The 4,149-nt window shown below is 44.4% G+C and overlaps 1 long non-coding RNA gene across 1 annotated transcript; it reads left to right on the plus strand.

The window, feature by feature from the left end:
* LOC108082152 (uncharacterized) lies at positions 1-509 on the plus strand. Its single transcript, XR_001770977.2, has 2 exons — positions 1-193; positions 253-509. It is a non-coding gene; the product is annotated as an uncharacterized lncRNA (long non-coding RNA).
* The last annotated feature ends 3,640 nt before the right edge of the window (positions 510-4,149 follow it).

Consider the following 4,149-nt stretch of genomic DNA (forward strand, 5'->3'; position numbering starts at 1 on the left):
ATTTAAAAATGTATTATATGGACAAAGTGGTGTGAAATTAAATTTAAAATGGTATTGTTTAAATTTCACGGAAAGCAACCAGTTCTTTCTTTAAAGTCCACCGAGATGGGAAAATTTCTAATTTGCTTCCTGTTGATATTTTTCCTGGCTTACATTTACGCTGCTTCCGAGTGGCCTAGATTCTTTGCATATCGTTAGTGAACTGTACTTTATAGATCCAATGGAGTCTTCTCATCAGACCTTACCTTTCAGCCTGCCAAGAGGGTTTGTGCGTGCCAACGGACCGATATAAATGTCCCTGTTGGCATTTCCAACATAGTTGTAAGCCCCAGAAGACGTCGTGTTGCGAGGACCCAAACTTTTTTCCAATGCCCGGAAATATGAAAAGCTTTACTTGTAAAAATCAAACCAAAAAAGGGTAAAGGTAAAGTTAAAGGTAAAAAAAACTAGAAACACTGGTTGAATAAAATAAAGTAGCACTTAACCGCCCACAACATCACAGCTACAAATATTTTGTGTAGAAATTCTCTGGGTTTTTTGTGGCAAGAAACGAAAGACTTTGAAGTGACTTCCACTTGTTCGGCCTACCTCTATGCTGTCGTTGACAATTACTTGGCCATCTGGCTGGGAATGTCGGGGCTAATTTGTGTGATTCTTGAGCAGAAGAAAGTGCCGCCTCCCTCGATATGCAAACTAAGCACAATGACATAGATTTTCATTTTCATTAGCCCCTCCCCCGGGCGAACTGGAGCTGATGAACCGAACTGTTCTGGTCTGTTCCGTTCGGTTCCTGGCCTGGCCAGATTGACTGACTGACCGAGTTCTCCCTGCTTCAAGCTTCCTGCACCAAGTTCCCTGCTCTTGGCCTCCTTCAACCTGCCTCATGTTGTGCAATGACTGATTAGAGCCAGGGGCCAGAAACAACGTAACGAACACCAACAGCCAGCCAGAGGACGGCGCGCCGGCCACCAGGAGGAGTCTCCTCCTGACAGCCCGGATCTGAGCCAACGTTGATAAAAGAAAAGGCAGCAGGCGAAACCACAATACTGAGCGGCCCCAAATGAGGAGCATGTTCCGGGATCTGCACCATGGACACAGAGTGCACGGGAAATAAATGTTTGAAACTAAAATTTATTCTGAAAACAAAATTAATCAAATTTCTTCTGAGGTTATAATGAAAATGTAATTAACTTTAAATCCTAAGAGCACATTTTAATCAATCTATAAACCATAATGCTTGATTTTAACCTAATGAAAAGCCACTTAAACTGTTGAATATGTAAAAATCAACATATTTTTAATACCAATTAGTAAAAATAGATTCACTTTTTTATTGCTTTTTCCCTGTGCATCTAAAATGAAGCTTGGACTTGGCCATGGCAGTGCCAACATTGCACTTGATTAGTGGAAGCACCGGCAGCAACAAAAACTGCATTGCGTGGGCCTGGAATGGATCGGAAATCATGGAATGGGGACGCCGTTTGATGAGGTAGGAGGAGGAGGAGGAGGAGGGTTTGGGGGCGGCCAAATCTGGTTACTTGCCAGCTTTCGGCTCCGCTTGCTCTCGCATGCGTTTCATTATGTCAAACAGTCAATCATGCAAAACAGTTTCGGCTACCGACGTCCATTTGGGCACACAATTGTCTAGGCTACGGTGGGCGTCATTTAGGACAGAGAACTGTACTCAAAAAGTATCTTAAAGTTGTCTTAGCTAGTTAAAAAGTATTAATAAGACTTAAAAGTTACAATTTCTCCTGTATTTTTAGGATATTTTAAGGACAAAGAAGCCCTCAAAATTATTCTAGTTTTATGGCATATTCTCTTACGGTTTTACTTTAGTAAACTCAAGTCCGGAGTTGGCTATATATACCTTTATCTATGGCTTATTTTATTACATCCTCTTTAATATATTTCTCCCCACATCCAACCCATTCCACTGTGCTCGCGAGCATTCTGCAGTGGCGGAACAGAGCCTCCTGCTGTGGACCAAACCAACATCATCAGGATCTAGAGCACAGCATGTTAAGCATATGCAAAGTCAAGCACCAAAATGCAATGCTTTTTGAGCTGCACTGATTCCCAGGACCAGAGAGACCAGTAGCCAGGGAGCAGGACCACACAGAACGGTTTTCTTTTGCAGATTTTGCGTTTGGCAATTGAGCGGAAACAATTGGTTGTGGAGAAGAAGAAAGAGGCCGCCTCGAATTGCGTTGGCCAAAACACTTTAAGGCAGCGCAAGTGCACAAATGAGTTTCAAATGAAAACAAATCGACCGACGGCCTACCGACAACAAAGGCTCTAAGACTCAAAGGAACAAGGAGCTGGGAGCTAGGAGCAGCCAGGATCAAATGGAGCGACTGATGCAAAGTGCACGAGATGAAACCCAAGTGCCGCTTAGCTGTGGGCCAAGAATCGGGCCCAAACAATGGCCAAATGAGACAGGGGAGTGCTGGGCATCAAAAGGACATAGTACAGGACAAAAGTAGTCCTGCTCAGGTGACAATAGAGCAACCGAGGCGGCATTTCCCAAGGCCCCGGACCATTGTTCAACTTTTCGAAGCCACACGCAACGCCGCAACGATGACGTTGACAATTCCGGCCTGGGAATCGTATTAGGGCGCGTTTGTCAACCTCCAGTCTCTGTCGTGGCCTCACTCTCAACCTGCCTCGCATCGTGTGTGGCGACAATTAGAAGTCTTTGGCCGGCCGGTCGACCTTAGCAAATTAGTTAATAAAGGTGGGAAGACTGTCATCTTGTATTTATATGCCTTATATACTTGTTCCTCCTTCTATCGAAGACCGCCGCTTTGATGCTCGCCGCCCATGAGTGTGCGAATCTGGAGGAGAACGGCTTCTTTGAGGTTCTCTCAATATTTTGACAGGCGCAACAATCGCGTCGGAAGATTGCAACCTATCCGGAGCAGAGCGTTCCCACGTCGCCCGAAGAAAGTGGATAAACAAACCGGGAGGAAGCCCTTTTAATCATAATTATTACACAGCTTTTGCCTTTGAGAGATGTGTGCAAGCTTGTGTTGCCAGGCAATCAACGAGAGACACTTGAAGAAATATTAATTAAGTTATTATATACATAATCAAGGTAGGCATTGAATATTTCAAGAGAGGGATTAACGATACTACTAGAACTCGCTTTTCTTTTAACTTTCTTTGAGTGCACAAAGTCAGCTTGAGGGTTTTTTTACTCACTTGCCACAGTTTACTGTTACGAGTATCATTTTTATTAATTATCCCAAGAGGTGCCTAATTACGTCTGGCAAAAAAATAAAATAAAATAAAGAGAAAAAAAGGTGAAAAGGCAAAAAGCCCAACAGCTGTTGTCTGGCACTGAAGCTGAGATTTCCAGTCTCTGAGCCTGAGCCCTTGGCTTCATTGCCCCATTGACGCGTTCACACCTTGACCGGCCCGAAAGAAAGATAAACGGAGAGGAAACCCCAGAGCTGAACAAGTTTAACAAAATATTTTAATATAAAAATTGCAGCTGTTTAAGAGGGTGACGCCCCCCGGGAACGCAAAGGGAGTGATATTAAGGCCATGTCCCGGGTCTAAATATTGTGTAATTCCACCTGCACGCGGCTGCTGTACCATCGCTAATGTTATCATCCTTGATTTTGCACGCTTGTGATTTTATTGCCGTGAAATTGCCAATAATTACGAGCGAGTCTCGGTCGGTTTTCATGCGTTAATCAGGTTGCTCGGCAGCCTGAGAGAGCTGGTTTCCTTTCTTTGGGCTGATTTTATCGGCTTAATCGGTGGCCACTGCCATAGCAAGTTTCAGAACAAAACTCTGCTCATTATGTGACGCGGCCCTTGGCAGTTGCCTTTAAGCCGCTTGTCCCGAAACTTCATTGCAACTTTAATTTGGCTTTCCCTTCTGTCGCTCTCTCCCCAAGACTTGTTGCTACTCTGTGTTTGGCACAAATTGGCTTACGCCCGCACAAAACGTTTTTCATCATCGTGGCAAAAGTTTTCCGGCTCTGCTTTTCCGCGCCTTTGTCACAAGTTTCGCTTTTGCCAGCAGCTGCAGTGCCGCGAAGCTCTATCCTCCCGAATTCTGAATTCAGAATTTCCATTCCCATTTCCCGGCAGGCGAGCGTAATTGCATTGCATGTTGCGCTGCATTAAACATTTAAT

Source organism: Drosophila kikkawai, chromosome 2R (assembly GCF_030179895.1).
Source record: "Drosophila kikkawai strain 14028-0561.14 chromosome 2R, DkikHiC1v2, whole genome shotgun sequence".
Lineage (NCBI taxonomy): Eukaryota > Metazoa > Arthropoda > Insecta > Diptera > Drosophilidae > Drosophila > Drosophila kikkawai.